The sequence below is a fragment of the Lycorma delicatula genome, chromosome 6 (genome assembly GCF_047948215.1).
Source record: "Lycorma delicatula isolate Av1 chromosome 6, ASM4794821v1, whole genome shotgun sequence".
In the NCBI taxonomy this organism is placed as follows: domain Eukaryota; kingdom Metazoa; phylum Arthropoda; class Insecta; order Hemiptera; family Fulgoridae; genus Lycorma; species Lycorma delicatula.
The window spans coordinates 133667088-133694955 of NC_134460.1; the positions used below are offsets into that span (position 1 = coordinate 133667088).

At 28.7% G+C, this 27868-nt stretch overlaps 1 protein-coding gene and 1 long non-coding RNA gene across 2 annotated transcripts in view; one reads left to right on the forward strand and one right to left on the reverse strand.

Moving 5' to 3' along the window:
• The window catches only part of LOC142326246 (tRNA dimethylallyltransferase), a 272507-nt gene that overhangs the window by 126954 nt on the left and 117685 nt on the right, over positions 1-27868 (forward strand). The gene's annotated exons all lie outside the window — the stretch shown is intronic.
• LOC142326249 (uncharacterized) overlaps positions 1-27868 on the reverse strand; it is a 65571-nt gene that overhangs the window by 1437 nt on the left and 36266 nt on the right. The window contains exon 2 of the long non-coding RNA XR_012756733.1: positions 4510-4656. This is a non-coding gene — a long non-coding RNA (uncharacterized LOC142326249). The remainder of the gene's footprint in view (positions 1-4509; positions 4657-27868) is intronic.

Here is a 27868-nt window from a genome sequence, read left to right on the forward strand (position 1 = left end):
CAAGCACTTTTCTGTAACGACAAAAGGAAGTGATTGGAATTTTGCGAATCAATGCTGGAGAAAATGAAAGACGAAACCTTAATTTCACATACAATTTTCACTGATGAAGCGACTTTTCACTTAAATGGCGCAGTCAATCATCATAATGTTCGCATTTGAATATTAGAACCCCCAAACAGTTTAGCACGAGAGAGATTCTCTTAAATTGAATGTGTTCTGTTCAGTGTGTGAGAACAAGGTTTACGGTCTCTTTTTCTTCGAGAGTTTGTTTCAAACCTTTCTTGACTTGCTCCAAAACCGGTTCATTGGAAGCAGATTCAGATGACTTTATTATACAACTAGATGGAATACCGCCTTATTGGCATCTGATGGTACGAGATTTTTTGAATGAAAAAGTGCCCCAACGATGAACTGGTTGAAACGGTCCCATGATCTTGGCTTTGCGCTTGGACTGCGAGATTTACGGATTTAACCGTATGTGAATTTTTTCCGTATCTTGTTTTTCGTTCACCGGTACCCACAAACATCAGTGACCTTAAACATCGAATATCAACTCAATGAATCAAATACGTCATAAAAAATTCCAATGAGAAGAAATTTTTTAATAAATGAATCAGAATCATAACCTGAAATTGTTGGTTCAAAAACACCCAAACGTTTTGTGAGAAAATTATAAAAGTCTAGTTTCCGGTTATGTGGAAGAGTACATGAAAGATAATGTGTTTCTGGTTTTGCATGAATTTGTATAGGACAGGAAAAAAATAAAAACTTTAATAATGAGATAAAATTGTATTGGTCAATTGAAAAATGTTCTTGTACTTTTAAATAATATTTACTTTTATTTACAAATTATTTTTGATTCTTGGTTTAGTTTAATAGGAACGTATTATTACGTTCAGTAATCAACTATAAAGATATTAAACTATATCTATAAATATCTACAATATAGATACATTAATTAAATATCTACAAACTATATCTACAACGTAATACATGCTTAATATTCTTCTGTCTTGTAAACTAAGTTATTAAATGATTTCTTTTTTTTTTCATCCATTATCATATAATCAAAGTTTTATTCTTAGATAACATTAATATAGAGTATTTAATAATATTTTTAATTTATTTTGTTTTGTATTATCATCAAAATTTCAGCCGGTAGTACGTGTCCATATCTAAGAGTATAATATAATCAATATTAATGCTATTTGTACATATAGTGTGGGTGTGTATGTGCGCGCGCGCGCGTGTGTGTAGTATTGACACATTGAAAATTGTTATGGGTAATAATAAAAATGTCTAGTTTGCCGATAAAAGCAGAAATAAGAGCTGTGTGCGAGTCGTCTTCGTAGAATGAAAAGATCTGGGCGATAGAAAATTATTTGCAGTTTATTCATTGTTTAACTTGTAGGGGAGTAGAGGATGTAGACGCCCTTGAGTCTGTAAGAGAGAGAGAGAAAGCGAGAATGAGAAATAGCGGGACGAGGATGAGAAGAGAGGATTCCTCTTTTATCATTTTTTCTGTTTTAAATCATTAAGATTGTACAACCCATTCATTCATTTTATTTGTAAAACTAACTATAGAATTTTCAAACTATTAGAATATTTTTCAGTTTTTTTTCCAAAATTAACAAAATAAACTTTTATATACGAATACCACAATTATATTATAAATTATATTTCCAGATACAATACATGTGAAAACAATGTAGTGTAGTCTTTGTGGATTAAGAAAGTTCTTAAAATAAAGTATATTTAATATCTTGTAAATTAGAGTTTGATTGTTTTTTCTGTTATTTATAAAGTCTTTTCAACCAAACCATTTCAAGAGAGATAAATTAGAGTCCGGCAGAAATAACTACCCGACTTGAAATGTTAATAAAATAGATATTACAATAAAATTAAATATATTCTGAAAGAATAGTGTTTGCCATTTATTCTCACATACATTGTATTAATTTTTTAAAATTACGTTCTTCATATACCGACTTTCACTACCTATACAGGTCTTTAACCTCTCCCTGAAGTTTCGCATTACTTTTCTTGTCATTTCCAAAGGTTTTTAAGCGATTTGTTGACAGATAGCAAGTTTTAATGATTAATGGTTCTTAGCTCCTTCTTAAAGATTTCAGTCCTTAGATATCCCCAGAGAAAGAAATCACATGCTGCAAGATCGGGTGACCATGCCTACAGGCCATGGGATGTCTCCTCGTTGTGAAATAAGACGTCCGGTAAACATTTCTCTGAGGAAATTCATTGATTGTCTTGCTATGTGAGCAGTGAAGCCCCATCTTGTTGAAATCATAAATTTTCGGCTTGATTTCCGAGTCTATTAAATGTTGGTAGCAAGAAGTCGCGTTACATTTTTACTTCCTTGTTCAAAGTACAGGAAGTATTGTGATCGCGAAACATCTCGATTTTCATTTTTCAACGGAAATATCCATTTTGAGCATCCCTGAATCCATTTTGATTAGTTTCGGCGTGACGTACAGACGTCACGCGTATGTACGTACGTACGTACGTACAGAGAATATGTACCTACGTAACAGTATGTACCTACATATGTGTGTGTGTATCTTGCATAACTCAAAAACGATTAGCCGTAGGATGTTGAGATTTTGGATTTGGCACTGTTGTAACATCTAGTTATGCACGTGTCTTATTGATTGCAATCTAACTAATTAACATTTTAATTAATGAAATATTTGGATCTTAAAGAGAAGGGCACATCGGTTCGAATCAGACTTCATCTTTTATTTTTCATTATATTTTTCTTTTATTTATTTTTTTAACCTCTCTTTTTTTTAACTTAAATATATTGATTTAATTATTATTATCCCGTGATTATAAAAAATTTTTACAGTACAAAATTTAAAAGAAATAGAAAAATTTTAGTGAAATAAAATTAGAAGTAAAATAAAATAAAAATAGTTGGTGAAACATGTGATTATTTAATATTAATTGAAAATTATAATTTAGAATCGTATTATTTTGGGGTTTTTCGTAGCAAATTCTTATAAGAATTGAATATTAAAAAAATAATTTTATTTAATTATTTGGCAGAAAAATAAAATACATTTTGCAACTATATTCAATTTAAAGTGATTGTAGAAATTTTTTTTTTCACTTTTGCGTAATATGCACAAGTTTTTTTGGCATGTATTTCAGATTTCTAATGTGTCGTATAAATTAAAGTTAATAATAACTAAACTATTCCGTTTAGTGAACTCCTGTATACTAGTTACAAATATTAATTTTGATCTTACGGTGTACAATAATCGGTTTTTATTATTGGATTATTTGGTAAACAATTTATTTAAAGAGTAATCAAGGAACATTTACTCTAACCTAATATTTCAGCTAAGATTGTTGAATTAATAATTGTATAAATATTTGATGTTAATAAAAACTAATATTTTAGCAATTGTGTAACTGTCCACCTTTATTAAAGAATTACAGGATCGTATCTCACTTTCAAATGAAATAAGTTTAATTGAAGTGCACCAAAAATGTGTATATGGAATTTAATAGACAAACAAGAAACTCATGTCGTGTCCACATCAGATTTTACATAACGTTTGGAAGTTACTATAAGCGATTACCTTTCTTCTTCAAAAAAGTATTATTACAAATTCAGGAACCGCGTACCAATCTGTAACACGCTAAGAGTGCAGAGGACGCTCTTGAAGTTGTAGGTGATAAGTTTCTGTCAAGTATCGAAAGTTTTGTTTGTTAATACTATCTGATAGATGAAAATAGGCTACGTCACTTGACAGCACAATCAGGTTCACCGGAACATTTTCCAGTATAGATTGGCAAGAAGCTCTCTACAGCTAATACAGTTACGTTCATTTAGCTGCTGCACGACATCATTTTATAAGTATGAAACTGTAAGTCGTTCAAAACGCAGCAACTTGTTTAAGAGCCGAGTGATGTGCAAATTGTGTAACAGCTTCAATATCTTCGGGTGTTCGAACGCTTTGTGCTCTACCACAAAGCGTGGTTTCTTCTTCAAAGCTCAACCGGAAGCTCTAAAATTGGATACCCATAACTGAATTGTCTTCTTATCGGGTACCGCGGCGTGTCGACCTAGGCGAAAATGTGAACGAAATAATCGTTGCGTGTTGATAACGAAAGCACAATGCTCACCACTCCAAGCCATGGTTGTAACTAAAACGGCAAGACATCCGCTACAAAATGGCGTGCCGACACCACGCCCTGTGCTAAACTAGCGCTCCACCACCAGCGGTGGAAATTCGTAGAGTTATTTCTCCTGTACTGTGTATAATTAGATATTCCGCATCAAATAATCGATTCTGAACTTTTTCAGTTAGTAACAAATATCCTTGGTGAATAAATCCATTTTTAATATATATATATATATATAAAACCCGTCGGGTTGGTCTATTGGTGAACTCGTCATCGCAAATCAGCTGATTTCGAAGTAGAGAATTCTAAGGTTCAAATACTAGTAAAGGCAGTTACTTTTATACGGATTTAAATACTTACCGTTGTTCTTTGGTGGTTGGGCTGCAATTAACCACACACCTTAGGAATGGTCAATCTGTGACTGTTCAAGATTACATTTAATTTACATTCATAGGTATCATTCTCATTTATTCTGTGAAGTAATACCCTTTACGGTGGTTCCGGAGGCTAAACAGAAAAAGAAAAAAAAAAATATATATATATAATTTTATTTTTTATAGTATATATTGTAACAAAAATATTCTGAAGGATCGTATAAAATGTTATATCATTTACCATAGCTTTATCAAACTCATTAGGAAAAACATCATTGTAATGTTTTGAAGAAATCATATCTTCCTTATTCAATACGGAATTGAATTTTGTATTTCTTTATATTTATTATTTAATTACTTTTCCGTATTTCTGATAGATTTCATTACTATGTTGCAAATAACTATTGAATCTTTTTACTAATTTTTAATTAAGGGTTAATGGTTTTTCTTTAATTTAAATTTCATGAAAACTTTTAATTTCTATGAATCCTAGTTTTATCAGTGATCAGGTGTTATTTAATTCATTATTTTCTGTAAGTTACTGAAATTTTTTTACGACTTTTTTTTCCTATCAAACCAGAAATGTAAATAGAACATTTAGGTTTTATAAATGGACGATCTTATAAGTTCATTTATTTCTATTGTGAAGCTTGGTACCCCTACGAACTTGATAGTCGAGTGGTTTGGTGTCATTATTTGATTTAGTCTACCACTTGCCGCTCGCTCCTCCTTATGGTCATTTATGTATAAATTGTAATAATTTTAAATGATTACAAAAAAATCAATTCTTTTGCGGATTTTGAAATTCGTGACTTCTACAGTTGTATGTACTGTCATTTTTTAGAAAAGTAAGAAAAGAAGCTAAGTTTTTTAGTTAATAAAAATCTCTGGCGAAGAACTGCTCAAGAAGACCGACTTTCGTTTCCAATGCCTTTACTATTCCGCACTTGAAACGCACTGATTTTCATAGTACAATGACACTTTCATCAAATCACAGCATCAAATACTTTAAACTCATTTACCACTGTGAGTCACTGCATAAGCGCGTATGTAAATACGCCAATATAAAATGCACATAATCACAAATTGTGGTTGTCTGTTGTCGACTTTAAATTCAGCGTAACTGAAGAACAATTCAATAATCTTCGTCAGAATTTCACTTTTCTGAATTTCAGATACAGTATTACAGCATATCTTAATTTCAATGAAATAGATTGAGTAGTTTTCGAGATTTTAGAGCCAAAAATGTTAAACATACACATATACAACAGTATGTGTGTGTGTGTGCGCGCGCGTGGAAATGACACTTTGAATATATGTGTGGAAATTACATTTTCGTATTCCTCATATTTCGAAACGTAAAGAAAATTCAATCTCACCCCCATAAATCCCCCCGTGCGACCGAAAATATTACCGTACTTTTCTTCGAAAAGTCGGTAAAAAAGTTTAATTCTTAATTTCTTTTTAAACAATCTTTTATTTCTAACATAAATTACTTTTTCACTTTATTCACGTACTCTTCTATAATTATTCTTGCAGAACTTTTTATACCAAATAATTACCAAAAGATTTGTTACGAATTGTGAAAAAAAGAAATTGATGTTCTTGAAATTTTCCATGACTCAAGATAACTTTACATTTTTCAAAAATATAATTAAATACGTACGAATCAAAAAAAATTAGGAAATATATTCTTAATATCAGTTTTTTGTTACGTGTGCTGTTGTTGCTCATAATTCATGCTGTTCGTTTTCATCTTGGTGGTGATGGAGGTTTTGTGTGTGTGTGTGTGTGTGTGTGTGTGTGTGCGCTCTACACATTTTGCACATATGTTCAGCATATTTTCGTAGTCGAATTTTTTTCTTTTCTTTAGATTGTCAGATGTTGAAATAGAGTTACAAAAGCAACGTCTGAAAACTTTTTTCATGAATTTAATTTGGGAAATATCAGAAATTTGGCATAGTAATCTGGTGTTTAATGCCAGTGTCGTATTAAAAAGTGAGTTCGACAACCTGAAATCGAATATCTTCGTTTTTTTTTTTATTGTTTGATGGACTTGAAGGAACCTTTTCCCCTTCTCTTTCTGTTTCTTTCTATTATGAGGCTATATTAGATGACCTTGTAGTATTCTTGTCATTATATAAATATATATATAGTTCTGTATTACTATTACATTTTATAGTATATTTTTACAGCTCGGACAATGACCTGTTCTTCTCTGTGTCTAATAATTGGTTAGTTTATTATACTTAGGTATAAAATTTATTGTGTACCTAATTTTGTTTGATAAAATTTGATATAATTATCGAATAATTTGTCATGAATTGTAAAAAAAAATTGTCTTGAAGATTTCCAAAGGTTTTTTTAAAAATATAATTCTCATATTATTATTATACAGGTTCAAGTGTAAATGATAATATAAAAATCATTACACGAATTGTAAAAAATTAATAGTTTGCGAAAACGAAATTGAAAATTATAACCTTTGTTATATATATTGTGTTAATTTAACTTCTTTTTTTTAAATTTTTCTAAGACTATTATTTAATCTGAAAGTAAAAAAAAAAACAAAAAACTGAACTTCATAACTTAACACTTTCAATTTATCTGTTAGTAACTTATACCGTTTTTAAAATACAATGGATAAATTGAAGCAATTACAGTAGTTATATCATTATATTTTAACAATTTAAAAAGTGTGATGTGGACACCACATGACTTCCTAGTATGCCTATTAAATTACATATAAATTTTATATTTTTAATTCATTTTAACAATTTTTTTTGTTATTAGTGAATTATTATTTATTGTAATTTTTTTTATATAATCACAGGTTAATTATTAATAAATCAATATATTTAAATTAAAAAAAAATTATAAAAAAGAAAGGAAATGAAGTCGAATTTGCGCCGACTTCCCCTTGTAAGATCCCCTTTCTACTTTTAAGATCCAAATATTTCATTAATTAATTTTTTATGGGGATATAACTCTGGAAACATTGAAAATAAGTATCACTTCTGATGTATCGTTGAAAATCTCTCAATGAGGGCTTATTACTGCAGCTAAGAAAAGTCAAAAATCCAATTTTTTTGGATTTTGGGCTTTTTTGGATATTTTTCGTTCAGTCGTACAATCAAAAGAGGGGAGGTGCACAACTAGATGTTACAGCAGTCCTAAATCCAAAATTTCAACCTCCTACGGCTAATCGTTTTTGAGTTATACGAGATACATACGTACGTACAGACGTCACGCCGAAACTAGCCAAAATGGATTCAGGGATGGTGAAAATGGATATTTCCGGTGAAATCTGAAAACCGAAATTTTTCGTAATTACAATACTTCTTTGTCGTACACGATGTAAGAATTGTGAAATGATTTTCACAAAGAATTGTATAGCTAAATTTTGGTAATGTCACCAAAATAAAAATAAAAATCATGTAAAATATTGTTTAATATGTCAAATTATCTAATATAATTTATATTTCTTTTCTTCTGATTTAAGAATTGTAGCTTAAGGTTTTATCATCTTCATCCTAATATTATTCCACTCTTATTGTAACAATTTCAATTGTTTAAATCCAAAGAATTAAAAATTTCAATTCAAAACATATATATTAAAAAGTGGGTATATTATTAAATTTATAATTAATCCGTAAAAACTTACCATTCAACCATAAATAATTATCAAAATTAAGAAAAAAAATTAATCTACGCGTTTCACGATTTTTTGGATGTCATCATCCGAATATATATATATAAATAATCTGAATCCTTTGTTGAGTTTCATAAAATTAATTAGTTTGTAATTAAAATTTAATATTAGTTTATTAACGTGTGTAGGTATTTTTTACTATAAATGCTTCATTTATTTTTTTAAGTGTTTAAAATTAAGATTATTTGTTGTATAAAAAAATTAACGTGCAAAAATGTATTTCATTTATTTTTATTTTCTTTATATTAACCATATCTAGGTAAGAAATATAGTTTCTTTTACCGTATACTTTTAAATGGTATTCAGTTTTTCTTCGAACCCTTTACTTTCTGATAATCAAAATTAGTAGAGTTTGCCGTGGCGGTTTGACAGCGTCTCGGCCTTTCATCCGGAGGTCCCGAGTTCGAATCCCTGTCTGGCATGACATTTTTTAATATCCTACAAAGTTCCATTTACATATTTCATGTACAAGCTTCAAGTTTTTATGGCGATAACAAGCAAAAAAAAAAAAGAATAGAAAAAAAGTTACTTGGAAGTACTTTTAATCTTACGGTGCTACTGAAAATAAATGATTCTTTCTCTATATTTACTACTGAAAGTAAATTAATTTGTGATACTTTGTATATTCCGCTGTATTTTAATTGAGGAATGAGGTATTTTTTCTTTGCTTGAATGAGCCCCATCAATCCAACAAAAAAGCAAAAACATAATTTTATTTATGTTACATATGTCATTATGTCAACCCCATTAAAACGCAGCTAATATTCAGTCCTACAAATGACGCTTTCATTCCTTTATCAATGTATTATGAAATTCAGTACTATCAGAGAAATCGGTTTTGATTATTAATATTTGTACATGTTTGATTATTGTATATAATTTACATAAGTCAAAATGAACTCTGAAGGATGGTGTAAAGCAACAAATTACAGTTTTGTGGGAAACAATGTATTAAACATTCTCTATTTAATAGTGAAAAAAAATCCTTATCGCTTAATATGAAATGTAGATAAATTTTATATTAGAAAAATCTATAAGCAAGTTTGCTTATGACTTCAATCTCGTTGTTAGGTGCTCGTTATGTTAGTGTAACTCTAAATAGCAGATAGATTAATTTTATTTGTTCAAAATTAATAAACGTTATTTCAGTGGAATGCATTATTATTTTTTGAAGTAGACAAAGTTTGATGATATTTTACGATTTCTTGTGTTTGTTTATCTTTTTTGATAGATGAAGTGTAAATGATTATACCAATTTTACAGTAATAGAATTTTTAAATAATATATATATATTGCATTACAAATTATAGCTATAGATCTACAAAATTAAAATTTTTCATAAATTATTATTTTTTAGTTTAATTTTCCACAAATTTTAAAATCTTATAATTTTGTAAAAGTAAAAAATAAATTTTTTATTTTATTTTATAATTGTAAATTGTTTTAAAATCTTCCGCATTAATTGGATTGGATCTTCTGTAAATATTTTTATTATTTCAATTAATATTCAGTCTTAAAAACGGTGATGTACATAGTATTATCTTCATATGCTCATCACCACGATTGTCTACATAAATCATCATTACTCACAAAGAAAGTAACTCAACAGACATATATTTACTGTTTATCGGTTTTTTTTGTTTTTTTTTTGTTTTTTTTTTACTTCCGATTAGTAAGTTCGCGGAGATCTCTGCTTTTACTAACGGATTTTTTTTAGGGAAAATTATATTTTCAGATAGATGTGACCTTTGTCACTAAAACATACAAAAATCTACTGTTAGAATGGAATTTTTTGTATTATCTACTAACGTAAAATGTGTATTACATATATTACTAAAAGTGCTCAAAAAAATTGCATAAGAATTAATAAATTTAAATAAAAAAACAAAAACAAAGTACAGCTTATTCATTCATATTCGTTTTTGTCTTCTTTAGATCGCGGAGAACTCTTGCTTGATGCTCAGTTTGTTCTTCTTTGCTTCCCATACCTTTTTCATCTTTTCACTATGATTTCTCTTCTGTTCGTCAGTTCGATTCTTGGATGTCCTTAGTTTGTGATCTTTATCTTTGACGTTCTTAAATCTCTCGATTATTTTCCAGAATTCATCTCTGTCTTGTATGGTATCTTCATTTCCTCCAAGCCCTTTTGCGTTTCTTTAACCCAGTTGATTCTTGATTTCATCTGTATAAGGTGGTTGAAGATACTTTTGATCAATCTGTTATTGTCCATTCTCTTAAGTTGTACTTAGAAATTCGCGCGTCTTTTCCGCATGGCGCTTGTGAAGGTCTCTTGTGTGTTTGTGGAGGCTCTCACTCGTCTGTATTTTCCAGGTTCCGTCTTCTGTTTTCCTTGGTGCTAATATTTTCCTGAGTATTCGCCTTTCTGTTTTCTTGTGGTTCTCCGTTTCTATTTGTTCTCTTGTAGGCAGGGTATTCTCTCACAGTTTTCCTGTGTTTCTTTTTCTCGCAGATTTAGGCGTTAAAATCGCAACTAGAATTTTGACATAGTGTTGGAAGATTTTCGTTGTTATTTCTTTTAGGAATTCTCAATTTTTCTCTACTTTTACGGGAAATTTTTTGTTTATTAGGACGTGTGAGTTTATCATAGTGTAAGCTTTATTTCCCGATTTGAACGATATGGTTGTTTTTCTTTCCGAGGACGATGAGAATTCGATGATAGCTTCTTCTTTACTATGAATGTTGTTCCTAGGTCATTTACTCCGTTACTGCTCTTGATGGCTGGTCTTCCTTTGCAGATTATGTAGTTCCCAGTACCCATGGATAGTTCGTCTCTAAATCTTGTTTCTTGCTGTGCGAGGATGTTGATGTAACATTCGTCTAGTGTATCTGCTAGTTGTTTAAGTTTGTATGAGTGTACGTTAAATGTTTCAAGTAGATGTTTTTTCTTGGGTCGGATTTTTCTAGTTCCAGGAAAAAGTTCCAGGAAGAACTCCGATACTTACATGTGGTTCCGAACTCTCTAGAATCCGATGGCTCAGTTGCACTGCTCATTTTGGGTGATACAGTAAGGGAGTCTCGTTGCCGATTACTCCCCTAGATTAGTTATTAGTTTCGTTTGTCCATCATGCATAAGTTAAAGTTAGGTTGCGATAATTCCTCGTGATTAGAACTGAATTAGAGGTTACGAAGAGCCTTATAATTATATTGTGCCTTTTATCGTTCCAGAAGATTAAGTGCCATATATATATTTATTTATTTATTTATTAACTTTTTTATAGTTTTTAAATTAGCGTCTTATTATTAGATAATTAAAATATATTAAGACAGGCAAACAGATTTGTTTTTGATTTATTATTCATTTCCTGTTGCTTATCAAATAATAATTCTGTTAAAACATTTAGTTTACTAGATATTATCATACTGTTAAACTCAGTAATTATATTACATTGTTGTCTATTAGAAATATGTTTTTTTCTTAAGCAATGTATACAGACCACACTGAATATTATTATTATTATTTTGTTCCATTCCAGTTAGTGCAGTATTTTGAATATATTCATGGAATCAAATAGCTTTTATATGTTTAATTAATCTTAGAATGAAACAAATTTTATAAAATCTTTCAAACAATAGTAAGTGTAATAAAATAAATTTCACGGTTGATAAAGGCATTGTTCATTAACCTTATACGTACAATAAACTTTTATGAAAACTTAAAATATATTAATATAAAATTGTTTTTCATTTTAATTCGAAATTTCTTGTCATAAATTTACCAAAAAAAAAAGAAGTTGCTCAAGTAAGAATAACTGTTTATAGATGTTACGATGCAAAACACAATGATTGGCCTTAGGTGGAGGCGGGAATTTAGATCGCTTTTTTATTATAAGAACTTACTGTTACTGGTTTACACGTGGGAGGTCTATAGCGTAGTAATCTACCTTTCTATGCATATTTTATTTTACCGATATTTTATTCGTCAAAGGAGAGTAGTTTGTAATTTTTTGTCACTATTTTATTTCAGTTGAACTGTGATTTTGCTAAAATGCAGTTTCAATGGATACTAAACTAGTATCCGATCTTTAAATAGTATTTAAATTAAATTGAAAATCATAATTTTAGTTCTCCGTTTTTGTGCTCGTATCTGTTATGGAATATTTTTTAAATGTTTCGTATTTTTTCTTTTTTAGTGGTGAATTAATTCACCACGGAAGCTTATAAAGAAGCTTGTACGCGGGAATATGTAAATGGAAATTTGTAACGTATGAAAAATATCAACCCTGACCGGGATTCGAACCCGGAACCTCCGAATGAAAGATCGAGACCATACTACTCCGCCACGAAGATCGGCGGAGTGGCGAAATTAAATTTTTTAAAAATTTGTTTTATTAAAAAAAAAAATATTTGTTTAATGGAACTCCTACTCCAAACCTAGACTGAAAACATAATTTACGAATAAAAAAAAAAAAAAAAAATATATATATATAAATTTTACGTCTTCATTTTTTTTAAAACTTTAAATAATTTTTTTTTTAATTTTTACTTAAATTATGTTAACTTTAGTCCAAATGTTTAAGCTTGTTTAAAACCTTTCCTTTTATGTTTCAGAAATTTTAAATCAGATTTTGGTTATAAATTTATATTTTAAAACTTTATTTATGGTGATGTGTATGCAAAAGATTTTTAAGTAATCTATATATATAAAAACGAATGTTTGTCTATCTGTATGTCTCTTATGCCTTCCTAAACCGTTCATCCGATAGCGATTAAACATTGGGGAATGGTTGGACGCATGCCAGGGAAGGTTTCTGAATTAGTTTGGACCCGCTACGTGGCGCTGGGATCGACATTTTTTCGGAAAATTGTATTTGTGGTCCGATTTAGCTCATATTCAGAATATGTCTTACTTACATGTTAAGAAATACCTCTGCAAAAAATGGACTCGGTAGATGGGGCTGGGGTTGAGATATTTGGAAAAATTGCATTTATGGTCCGATTTGGCTTATATTCAGAATATATATTAGTTACGTGAAAAGTAATACTTTTTCGAAAAACAGACCCGATAGGTGGCGCCGGTGTCGAGATATTTACAAAAAACAAACAAATATACAAACAGACTTTCTTCTTCTATATATGTAAAAAAGAAATGTTCGTATGTGTGTCCGCTGTAGACTAAAAAACTGCTGGACCGATTTACGCGCGGGGGAAAAATAGAAAAAGGGGAAATTGAAAAGGGGGAAATAGGGAAAAGTGAAAGGTTAAATTTTGTGAAGTTCCGTAATGTTCAGTTAATGTTGTATTAAACTTTCAAGTTTGTTCATTTAATCTGTAAACATATATTCAAATCTAGCAATAGTGAAGCATTGCCGGGTCTGCTAGTAAAATATATATTATATCATAAATAACATACAAGATGTTAAAAAATATTAAATTAAAAAATTATATCAAATGGAAGGTAAATAATTTGCGGTGTAAACACTATTAGAAGTGACTAGAGTTTAGTACTAATAAACGCAGGTACTGGGAGAGTTAAGAAAGTTTATTAGTCATTGGATTCTACAAATTAAACCTATTTTTCTTTCTTTTCCTCTTATATTCTGCTTATATAATGTCAAAAACCGAAGAATTTAACGTCTCTAATAAAAAAATAAATAGATAAGTATAATAATTTCGCTGTTAAATTCATCTTTGAACTACTTGTTTATAATTTCCATTTTTTTTTTTTTTAATATTTAATTATCTAACAATACATCCTATACGTTTAATAATTACAGGTATTACCCAATCGCAATTATTTTTAATGATCAAAGATTGAATTTTGTACTGTGTAAAAAATATGTATACGAACGGAGATTTGAACTCGGAACCTTCATAAAAACCAAGCTACCTCGATGTGGAAGTATATATATAAAAATTCAAATTGTCAGTGATGTGATAAGAAAAAAAAAAGCTAATACAATTATTTTTGCATTTAAACATTTTTATTTGTTAAGGACAACTGCCTGAATGGTTTACTGTTTACAGATGATACATGGATAATACAAAAGCGGAGATCTTGCAAAGATTAGTTTATACGCTGAATGAATAATGCAAGACTTATGATCTTAAAAATTCTATTAACAAAACAAAAATTGTGGCATTCAGGAGCAACTGTCAGGTTCGTTCAAAGATAGTAATGGACAATGTAGTACTTCAACAAGTGTCTCGCTACAATTGTCAGGGATGTGATATCAACTTTGATGTAGAGAAGAAAGTAAATAAATTCCAAGATGTGTATGATACCATAAGCAGGATGTTGAATAACAGATCTAGGAAAGATGCACAATTTAAATTCTATAAGATCATGACCACCCCTGTTCTTCTTTATGGAAACGAATCATGAGTTATCACGAAAAGGCAAGAAAGTAAGATATAGGTAGCGGAGATGAGATTTCTAAGGAAGCTGAAGTGCGTCTCACGATTAGATCGGGTACGGAATGAAAAAGTAAGAACAGAATTGGATATTTATAGCTTGAAGTGTGTAAGAAGAAGAAGAAAACATTTTTAATGTACGAGTAAAAAAAGGAGAAGTAAATTATTAAATATACTTGTAAAAAACGATAAATATACTCCCTAATATCTAACTGTTTAATGATTATATAATAATAACAGTTATTTCATCCTCTTGTCTCGACAGTCAATCTGTAAAAGTATTGCCTTCAGATTTAATTTGAAGAATCTTCTCTTATAATAGCCCGTTATTGATTCTGTTTATTGACGACTGATTTACGCTTAATTACTACTGAAATCATCACATCAGATACCGGTTTTAGTGATTTTATGAAAACCATATTTAAAAAATATCTGGACTTGTTTTGATTGATTATTTAAATCATTTTTAATAATGCGTTTAATAATACGTTCTGAATAATAATTTTTTTTTTGGGCCAATTTCTTTACCCAGTATTGAAACTGAAACCGGTCTTCTACCAGTTAAATTTAAAAATTCTTTGAAAATGCTCTTTCTTGTTCCTGTAGATCTTTCCAAGCTTACTCATTTATAATAAAATCGATGAGAATTTTTATAACAGCGTTTTTCCTGAGACATAAACAAAAACCAAAAATATTATCACATTAAACATTTGCTAAAAATAAAATAAATTAACATAGATTATAAATAAATCAGATGTAGGTAAAAAGTAAAAGTAAATGAATGAAAATTACCTTTTAAAAGTTAAATAGTATAAGTAAAATTAGAGTAAATAAGTATATAAATTAATTAAAAATAAGGAGTTGGAATTTTTCTTACATGAATGACTGTTTACCTGTCCGCTTAATTATCACGTTAATATCACGTTCACGTTGTATACTCTTATGTAACACAACTACAGTAAGTAATTGCATACTAGTGCATTGTAGTAGCTTTACGGTTAAGTAATACGATTGGTGACCAGAATAGTACGGAAAACTTAGAAGGTTACATGTTCAATTATCGATGTTAATGCAGCATACGCGAGCTTCCGATTGTATAATAAATCCAGTGATTTATCAAAATAAGACTTACCTTTCAGGATAGGTATCATGACGTGATTACGCGTAATAAAGTATTTTCATCTCATTGTAGTATTTTCACCTCATTTATGCATTCTTTGTTTAGTACTCCTTTAGATTTTTGTGATCTACAGCATTGTTTTACCTTCAATCCTATTTTCTGAGTTGTATGCTGCATGAATACTATATTCACCGATGAGATTTTATCGGTTATATTATTCAGAATGCCTAATTCAGAAGGTTAGACTAAGACGGAGTTGATTTTTTTTCTGGTTATATTTCGAGAGACATATCGGATGAGATATTTCATTCTTATGCAGAAACAAAATGCCTTTATGAATTTTCCAGTTTGCGACGTTTAATCGCTTTTCTCAGCCCATTGAAGATTTCAGAATATGATTCTGAGCAAAGAGCAGAGCTCTTTGGCTCTGCTGTTAATAAGGAATCATATTAACAACAGAGCCCTTTGGCTCTGCTGTTAATAATAGCAGATTATTTTTAAATAATCTGCTTTATTATTTAAAAAAAAAAAACAAATTACTGTCAAAATTAACCTTTATTTGCCAAAAAAAGGTCAACGTCATCTTTCCAGCAGATGGTGCCGAGGTGGGAGGTGGGTAATAAGGATTTTTCTCCTCGAGTGAAAGTATTTCGTTTCACATGAAAAATTGACTTAATTCTCGACTCATTTATGATTTTTTCAAAATCTCACCTTCCTTTTCATAACAATCCAAAAATTCGAGATCTGTTTGAAAATGTTTCCTGTCGTTTTCTTCTGTTAATGAACGAAACACCCGCCGAGCACAAATTTTTCAGTACTTCAAACGCTCAAAGATGATATTGTGCACACTTCGATGCGAAGTATTCAATTCAGCCCTAATTTTATTCACTGCGATTCGCCTATTTGGAAGCAACAATTAATTAACGCGTTCAACATTGTTATTAGTCGTTAAATTTGTTGGTTAATAATCGTTCTCAATATCATTGCCGCAATTTTTTAACAGTTAGTATCATTTTGGAATTACCATATGTGTAAAATTCCACACTTCATTAAACTGACGATGAATTTCAGTAGGGATACACCCTCTTGCCCAAAGAAAATGAATTACTGATCGGATTTCTAATTTGAACACTACTTACGACTGATACAAGGCTACCTTGCAATTTTTTTTACAGCTAGTAATATAATGCCATTTATACAATGTGCAAAGCTTACTATCCCTCTTTTAAAAAAAAATTAATCTGGGCAAATCGAACTAAATTTTCGTTTTCTAGTTTTTTAGAATGATGAACATTTTCTAAATAACGGGCATTATTCTGGATTAGTCAGTAGACATTTCTTATAGCAAACTTGGAAACGATTCTTAATGTTCGTTGCAACAGCAGAGTTTTTAACAATTAATTAAATATGTAATTAGTGAGTATATAATATTAAAAGAGTAAGGACAGTTTCGAGACATAATAGAAAATATTTATTTTTTTTTTTAGCTATTATTTTCCATTTGTTTGGAATATTTAAAAAAACTTTTTTAACCCTTTAAAATCTATTACATAACGATGTATTTATATCATAAACATTTAGAGAAATAATCTTAGGTTCTTTACAGATTATTAACCTTTTTATCAGAAGCATACATCCGGAATATCGTAATTTTCTTTCCGGATATCGGAATATCATCATCCTTTTTTTAGGGTTGTTCAAATACTGTACAACAAACAATTATTTCAGATATGTATTTATCTTTAATTAGAACCAAACAACAAACGGTGATCGGAGACAGAACTGAGGAATCCGTAGACTTAAAATTTAAGTAGTATTATTAAATTTCGATCTCTCAATCTTCTGTACGGAAAAGCAAAACTTTAATCACTACCCTACTTAGTAACATTTAACCAGTAAAAATAATAGATTAGTAATTTATTACTACAATGAAAATGTATTAAAATCTTTTAATTTACTTTTGAACGAAAAGTAGATAAATAATTATTATTGTTTCTTAACGATTTAAATTTTAATTTTTATAAACTATTTTTTCCTTAAAACTAATCGTATTAGTTTCATTAGAAATGTTAGTTAACGTTTATTATTTGGCACGTAAATTTATTGAAGCGCTTTTTTTTTGGTTGGAATTATTTAGTGATATAGTTACCGCCCACACGGAAGTTTTTTTGATATCGTTTTGCCACTTCTTTATACTGAATGTGTTCTAGTGTACTGCAAGTCGTTTGTCCTGCTTGCTTTTTCGATGTGGAATACTCACACCCGTATCACCGGCCCAGCGGCTCTGGCTTCACGCCACACGCCCTGGTACTTTTATCTTCCCCCTCTACTTATGTACATAGACGCTCACACTCGTAGTTGTTTTTATCCCTTTTCTTTGTCTCTACTTTGCTGCATGGTGGACTACTGGACACGCTCTCTTTATTGCACTTAGGCACGCTCATCATACCGTCTGGCGGCTACATTCCTCCTTCAGTCTATAACCTTCTTAGCATTTTTTCTTTACAATTAAAATTATTGTTGTTTATGTGAGGTTTGTTATTTTCCTTAACATTTATTTGTTTATTTATTTTTGGTTGCAGTGAATATTCAATTTTCTGTATTAATTGATTCTTACAGTAATTTTTCGAAGAAATTTGCACGTAAAATATATCCATTTTTTTAATGTGCAAATCCAATTTTTTCCTACGGTCGGTAAAAGTAATCCACTTAGATTTCGTTATATGAACACAATATTTAGATTCTACTTTAAGATAAAGTGCTCTCTTTTTCGAAAAAATATTATGTAGTTAAATTGAGTAGTTCCTTACGGTCACAGGTTTGCTAAGTTATTTATGTCGATCTTTTCTCTTAAGAGGGATATGAATTAGTACAGTTAACGGGTAATTGGTTAAGTCTCTTCTAGGATCAAAACTTTTTTAATTATTTCTTTAAATTTAGACTTTTTGAAAAACGACGCCAAAATAAAAATAAGCTACAAACACTTAATTCTTAATTTAATGACGACTTCAAAAATTCGAAATTTAAAGAAGAATTAAAAATTTATTTATTTTTTCTTTAATTTTTTTTTTAAATTTATTATATTTAATTTTTTTTTCTAATGAGGATGCCCCTATAGAAAAAAAAAACAGTACTCATACGGAAGAATAAATCTTTTACAAAAAGTACAAATCGGAGAAACCTTGTTTCTCCGGTTTGTAATTTTATAAGAAAAAGGAACATTACGAAATAACGTAAAGAAGCTTCTATTGAACATTAACTAAGTTCTCTAGAATCCGGGAATTGTATTATTGTTTTCTTTAAAATTTCTTCAATTTTTTCGGAAAAATAGTTTGAATATCAAACTGACATCGGGGTTATATCGTTATACCAAAAATATAAAAAAATCTGTTAAAAGTTGAAAAAAATAAATATTATACAAATTTTTAAATCATGTAGAAGATTACATAAAATTTTTCTTTTTAAAATATTACTCATTTAATTTATCTAAAAAAAAAATTACTGCGGTTCCAGCAACGAAAATTTTATAAAATAAATAAACTAATTGTGAAAAACAGTCAATTTAATGAAGAATAAAAATTTTAACTATTAAAGAAAGTTGAACTGAGTAACTCTTTTTTAGAAAATATATGTGAATTGTTTTCTTTTTATTTTAATGTTTTTTTTTTTTTTGGTTTTTTTAAAAATAAAGTTAATATTGAAATAAATGCGAAATTTATTTAAAATTTTTATTTTTTTATATTACGTGCAATGTTTAGCTTTTATGCTCGTAATACGTATATGATTACATATTGTGAGAGTAAGATGCATATATTCGTGTATCACATGATACTATTAATTTACGTTGTATGATAGTAATTTTAGAACTGCATAACACGTGAATCCTCTAACACGAACCAAGTTGTATTCATTAAATATTACTGGATGATTCATTAAATTACTTTGTAACATGAATTTGTTTAAAAATTTATTTTCACTTTTAAAAAAAAAATATTAAAAAAGTGTTCAACATTTTTCCTCAAAAATTACATTTATATTTATTAAAAAAGGTAGAAAAACAATAATTATTAATGAAAATTATTATAAGAATCTTATATGCAGAATTTTTAAAAGAATTAAATTGGATATAATTATATTAGAGTTGCTGTATAAATACAATATATATAGTTTGTTTAAACGATGTTTTTAACTGCTGGTGAAAAGTTGTATCGTCAAATTTAATATAATGTAGATAGCTAAGTAATAGTTAATGAATTTAAAAGCGATAAATTTAAAAATAAAAATTGATCAATACGATTTTTTTACCTTAGGAATTCACCACTCTTGTTTTTTTTTTTTTTTAAAGATTGAAATTATTTTATGCGCTATGGAAGTACGCATATGAGATTTTTATTGTGATTTCACTATTGATTTGATAGATTTCTTTTTCGTGGTGTAATTTTATATGAGTTAAATTAAAGAGGATAAACGATTAGTTTATCCTCAGTTTGTAAACCGGAATGGTTTTAATATTCTTATGTAGTTATGTGTTTGATAAACAAGATTTTTTCTTCAGTCACCCATAATGGAATGAAAAGAGATTGTGATCAATCTGTGGAAAAGTTCTCCCTGATTTAATCATTAATTCTCCCTTCTCCTAAATAGTTAAAAAGCTGATATTCTCGTAGTTTTTCCTGAGTTTTTAAGAAAGATAAATAAATTTAATTAAAAATCATTCAGGATTAAATTAAAATGTGGTTGAATAGGGGTGCCAAGAATAGAAGAGTTGGAAACATGAAATATGAAAGAGAATTAATTGATCTTAAAACACGCCCGTCAGCTCCATTTCTGATGACAAATTTATGATTATTTACCTCAATAATAGAGTAATATTTAATCTAATTTAAGAAATTTCACCTAAATTAAACCTAACAGAAGTTTTTTTGTTATTTCATGTCCAATAGAATTAGATACTTATTAGAGTAATCAATTTTGACTTCGGAGGACCCCTAATTTTTTTTTAAGGGTTTCAGACTCTGAAAATAAAACTATGTTCAGTTGTTACATAAAAGTCCAGATTGATGTAAAATCCAAATATTTTATAAATTTGCTTATAGGCATTTCGTTTTTGCTGTTTAGCCTCCGGGAATTACCGTTCAGGTATTACTTCAGAGGATGAATGAGCCTGATATGTATGAGTGTAGTCTTGTACAGTCTCAGTTCGACCATTCCTGAGATGTATGTTTAATTGAAACCCAACCACCAAAGAACACCGGTATCCACTATCTAATATTCAATTCCGTATAAAAGTAACTGCCTTTACTAGGATTTGAACGCTGGAAGTCTCGACTTCCAAATCAGATGATTGGAGAAGATGCATTCACCACTAGACCAACAAACCCGGTTGGTTTACTTATAGGCCTGCAACTATTCTAATGTACGTTTCTTCTTAAGTTATAAAAAAATGGTCGTTGAACCGCTTTCTACGACTTGAAAATACGTAGTAATCTGAGATATGCTATTATGAATATGCAGTCATTCATTAGTTTAGTTTTTTAGTTAGTTTTTTCTTCGCTTTGGCAGGATTAGAATCGTTTATACTGTTTGAATTATATTTCATTCTGTTTAAGTACGTTAGTTGGTTTTTGTTATAAAAGGGCAAAGTAAAATTAAATTTTCATTCAAAAATTAAATGATTAACCTTAATTAGAAAATTAATTATCTTTTTATGCATTATTTTTATGATTTGTGGTTAAATATGCGTGATTTCGAAAAGTAAAATAATTTATCGTAAAAAGCTACCTGTTTGAAAGTTTAAAAAAAATTGAATGTTTACAATAAATTTTCGTTAAATAGTAAAAGTTTTAATAAAAATATTCACTATTTTAAGATTATGACTATTAGAATATACCAACCAGTTTTGTATCGTTTGTTTTGAATATAAAAACCAAAATAGTTGCAACGTGATTTTTTTTTTTAAATAAAAATTTATTAGGTAATTTTTCTGTCGTTTCAAACATGTCCATGTATGTTAATTAATAAAACAATATTATTCATCCGTATTGAAATATAGAATAAAACAAACCTGAATATACGTTTGTATTATTTTTATATGTCTAAAGAGGTGTTTGCTTATAGTACACAACATCAGACCTTTATAGAATAAAGACTTTATTTAAGTGAAGGGGAAATATCAGAATCGGAATATTTTCAACCTTTAACAGAGAATTAAACAACAGATTTTTTAAAATTACTTTTAAATTCAATTCTCTTTTTATTTTAAGGTAAAGTACCTTGATAAATTCATAAAATTGAATTTATAATAATATTTATAACTTTTTACTAATGAAAATTCATTTTATTAATTTTTTCTTTTGATAACAATAAATAAATAAGGTCATGGTGGAAATTTTTAACATTATCCTTTGATTAAGGAATAAACTCTGATCTATCTGTTTTTTACTCAATAAATTTCTTATAAGAACCGGTGTAATTTTTCTGTTTGATTTAATCGATAATACATTTGTTTTGGTTTGAAAAACGCATTAAATTATTATTAAGTTTATTTCTTCAGTTTACACTCTTCAAGAACTTTGAGGAAAATTTAAAGTATTTTATCAAGATAAAAATATAGTTATTACTTATTTTATTTATAATGTTGATTCTTGATGACTGTACACATTAATTACTTTAAGAAAAAGATTGACATTTATCTTAAATAAAAAAAAAAAAATTCTTTTAAGAAATCTGTGAAAATGATAAAAGCATCATCAATGAATTACCGAGTACCTTCATAGTAAATTCATGCGATCATTCATAGTGTTCTGCCATCATTAGGGCAGGTCTTGTCCTGCTTCCTTATCGTTTTTATCGTTAAAAAGGAATTTATTTTAATAAATTAGATTTAAATCATTTCATGAATAATGTATTTATTTATGCTTTGTTAACAGTTTAAGTATTTTTCGAGTTATAATCGAACGTACTAAAGCATTTCAGAAAAAATATATTATAAACATAACCGTAATTTTACGAAAATCTTGTAAATAATATACAGTCAAACAAAATTATCTTTTTATTAGCGGTAAGATATGGTTCAAATAATCTAACTTATAGTTTATTAATAACTTTTATGATTTACATAAGCTCCCTGTATTCAAGGTCAAACTCTTGATATTTTTATTAATTGTTATTTCTTAGTCATTTATTTTTATTATTTCTATCATTATTAAAAATAAGACGCACCATGACCTTAGTCAAAGATAAAGCCAATTTTTAATAATCCGTAACTACTTTAAATCTAATAAAAAGTACTTTTTATATGAACATCAGTTTATTGTTAATAAAATAAATGTAAAAATTTGTAGTTTGTCAGTTTAGATGCAGTACTTTTTTATACGAACAATAATTGTTATGGTGAGACAGTTGTAAATTCTGTTACTGAACCAGAAAGCAAAACAGAATTTAAAATATTTTTCAAAAGTTATTAGATTAATTAGTCTTTAAATAAACATAAGATTTATAAAATGATAATTTTCCACAGATAAAAATGAAAATTTAGTAAAAACAAGAATTATGTAAAAAAAAACTTATTTTAAAATAATTATTTCCGATACATTTTCCTAGAAAGTTATGAATGTAATCCTAAAAAATTGTTATACAAGATTGCCTTTAGTTGTAATTGTTCAATCTAGAGATATTTTTATATTAAAAAATGAATGAATGAATAAATATATATATATATATATATATATATATATATATATATATATATATATATATATATATATATAGTTTTATGCCTACAATCACTAAATTTAATTTAGTTCATGGACAAAAATAAAATTTAAAAATTTCGTTTTCCATAGAAGAAAATCATTGTAAAGTTATTTCGAATGTGTAGAATGTATATATATTTTCAAAACTGCAGCAAATTTTTATTTCATTAAAAAATATTTTTTCAGTAGTATATGTACAGTGTTTATAAACTGTAGTTTTCCTTAAATAACTTTTCAGCTGTTAAACAAAAAAATCCAATTTAAAAAATGCTCCTTTCCCGAAACGATTAATTTTTACTTCCTTGTACAAAGTAAAGGAAGTAGTGATCGCGAAAAATTTCAGTTTACAGATTCAACGGAAATATCTATTTTGACCATTCCTGAATCCATTTTGACTAGTTTTCGTAAGATGTTGAAATTTTGGATTTAGGACTGTTGTAACATCTAGTTGTGAACCTCCCCTTTTGACTGCAACCGACAAAGCCAAAAATGTCCAAAAAAAGCCAAAAATCCAAAAGAACTTGGATTTTGGCCTTTTTTCTTAAGTGCAGTAATAAGCCCTCATTGAGAGCTTTTCAACTATATCAAAATTGGTAATTATATTTTCATTGGTTCCAGAGTTAAGGCTAAAGATGAAATTTAAATTAATGAAATATTTGGATCTTACAAGAGGAAGACATACTGGTTCTAATCAGATTTCACTTCATTTTCTTTTTTTTGAATTTAAATTTATTGATTTATTAATAAATAATTATTAACCTCTGAATATAAAAAAATTACGATAAATAATAATTCAACAACAATAAATAAAAAATTGAAAAAAATACACTGATAGGCCAAAAAAAGTTTTTTAATGTTTCTCTAAGTGTGATACCATTTATTGAATTGCTTTTTTGCGTACAACAGTTCTGTAAATACAATTTTTCTATCACCCTTAGTTTTAAATAAATTACGCTTCAAAAAAAATTAACGTAAAATATAGTTGAAATCTGTACAATTTATAATCTTGCATGGCTACACCTGTATTAGAATGATTTGGCTGATGCTTTTCTATTTATAAATAGCCTCAGGCACATCCCGAATAATGTCCAACAGTAATCGGTTAGCGTGTTAGTATTCCATTTTCCTTTATAGCGCGGCTTTCCATCACCGAAATGTGTTGGTGGAAACGGTCAACGTGTTCTTCACACGTCTCCTAGGTTGTCCGGGAAAAAATCTAGATATAGTGGAGGAAATATATTTTCAAAGACATAATACATCCCATAGCTCTGTATGAAGTAATAAGTTGATTAACAATATGGTGGTAATTGTCGGATTTTTGTTTGCCGAGGAAAGGTTTGCATACGTCTTTAAATGAAGCCCAAGCTGCAGTTTCTACATTATTTAACATCGAGTTAAATACATCATCTTTGACCAACTCACTTATTTCTGGACCGACAATTATTCCTTCTTTAATTTTTCCTTCACTTACATTCGGAAATTTCTGCCTGATATAAAAAAATCCGGGACTATCGTTCTTAATTTCTTTTATAAAATATTTCATTAGTCCTAGATTGATATGCAGAGGGTGTAAAAATATTTTTTTGGGCTAAGGGTTCATGAATAATAATTTTCCCTTTTCGAATTAACTTGTCTCGTTTCTTCCACTCATTGATAACATTATGTTTATCCCTAGCTCGGCTGCCCCATTCGCAAAGAAAACAAACGTATTTAGTATAGCCATATAGCCTATAGTGTTCCAGCTACATTTTTTTTAAATTTATTATTTCAAGAACGTCTTTGGTCACATCGTACGTTTCTTTCAAATTAATACCATAAGCGATTGGTATCGAAGGATATTTGTTACCGTTTTCTAGTAGAACCACTTCTAAGCTCTACGTGGACGAATCTATGGAAAAACGCCAGTCCTCAGGTTTCTGAACTTGTCCTAAGTGCAACATAAGTTCATCAATATTTGTGCAATAAACAAAATTATTTTCATCAATTTCTTTTTGTCCGCTTCGAAAGCCCAAAATTTTTATATTTTTTTAAAGTAAATTCTAACCTTGCAGTCTTAATCCTAACAGCGTGTTTTTTTGATAAATTTAAATCTCCAACCAAGTCATTTAATTCATCTTGTGATATACTATGTGGCTTATTGGAAGATAAAATCAAAATCATTGTTGTCTTCTTCAGTACTGCCTAATTCTTCATCGCTGCTTTCGAAACATACATTCACAGGTGGCTCAGGAACTGGAATAATTTCACTGAGAGGTACAGGCCTGATTGCAGATTGCAATGAAGGATATTTTACAGTATGTTTAGATTTTTTAGAAATTCCAGACACACTGGTTTAGCAAACAACATGATCTTTTGGTTCACGCCAAACCATAAGTACACCAAATGGCAAATCCTTCCGTGTACCTTTCAGCCATTTTCTTAAATATACAGAACAATTAGCACATAGTATACGAGGAGTCCACGTCTTATCCTAATCACCAATTTTACACTGAAATTACAAATGATAAGCTTTTTTAATTAAAGGTGTAATGTATTTTCTATTTGATTTTACGGTAAACTCACCACTTACATAATAAAAGGAATCCACATCATTTACACAATTTCGAGGCATTATGACACTGCACTGTTAACAAACTTGACAAGAATAAGACTGAACAAAATTAATTCATTCCTAAACAGTGCTTAATACAAACAACATAGCTGTGTTTTCAGCTACATATTTTAATTTGCCCAGACATGATTAATCTTTTCCGTGAAAGCTCACTCTTTAGTATTAGATATGATGCCATAATATGTGACTATGATATGATTTAATTCTTTGTCTAGTGTTGTTTATTTATAGCTTACAAATTATGTTAACTAAGTTAAACAATAAAAAATGAGCTAACAAAATACTATTGGAGCGTAAAATACTAACTATACGTAAAAATGAAAAAAAATCCTTTAATTAAAATTGAAAAACTTTTCAAAATTGTTGGATAATAGAAAGATTCTGAGTTCATATCCGTTTTCAGCATCAAAAAACAACAGATTAAAATAATGTATCACATGTTAGGAAACAAAAATTATGTTTATCAGTGATATCAGAAGTTATTATCGAAATAAAATTTTATGTATGTAGGTATGTATATGTAGGTAAAAGTAACAAAAAAATATACCAAGAAAATAGAATCCTATTTAATACATTAGTTAAAAAAAATCTGATGAGGACACTACTTGACTTCCTTGTACGCCTATCAAATTACATATACACATTTAAAAAAAAAAATGAAAAGTACATAAATTTATTTCATTAATAACTTCTGATTTTTTAAAAATTATTCTTCATCGTAATTTTTTCCTTTACAATCAGAGGTTAATAATTATTAATAAATTAATACATTTAAATTAAAAAATAAAAAAGGAGATGAAGCTGATTCGAATCGATGTGCCTTCCCCTTGTAAGATTCAAATATTTCATTAACTAAAGCTTTATTTGGCTATAACTCTTGAACCAATGAAAATAAGTACCACTTATAGTATTTTGTTGAAAAGTTCTCAACGAGGGCTTATTACTGTAGTTACGAAAAAGTCCAAGATTCAAATGCTTTGGATTTTGGGTTTTTTTTGGTTATTTTCGGCAGTCAATTGCAATCTAAAGGGGAGGTGCACAACTGGATGTTACAATAATCCTAAATCCAACATTTCGACATCCTACGGCTAATCCTTTTTTAGTTATGCGAGATACATACGTACGTATAGACGTCACGGCGAAACTATCAAAATGGATTCATGGATGGTCAAAATGGATACTTCCTTTGAAATCTAAAAACCAAAATTTTTCGGCATCACAATACTTGCTTTACTTCGTACAAGGAAGTAAAAAGTATGATCGGTTGAGTAAAAAAACACAAGTGATGTGTACAGTACGTTTACACTATTAATTTATAAAAAAAATCGAGTTGTAGGCCGTTGAGTTTTTCTACTATTTGATCTTTATTTACAGATTAGGATTCAACGTTTTAAAATTATTTTATATTTTTTATTTCGAATTAGATTGAGCAGTCCACGTTAACTCACGGATTCCCTTTTTTGTTAATAAAGAACTCTTAAGCTGTAATATATTTCTTTATAAACAATCTAATGTTTTAGGGTTGCCATCATCATATATGTAAGTAACCTATCAATCGGTGTTAAAGGATTATTTTTATCTTTTTTAATTATTTGCAGTGGTGGATAATGTTTGAAGTTACTAATTCGTTTCACGAACATTAGCTTAAGTACGTGTAATTATTTTTGAAGCTTAACTTAAGCATTTTTATTATTATAATTAGTTCATTATTCTATTTTTAAAGTGTGATGTAATGTACTTATAGTAAAATTTAAAAGTATTTATTGGTTTTTTTTT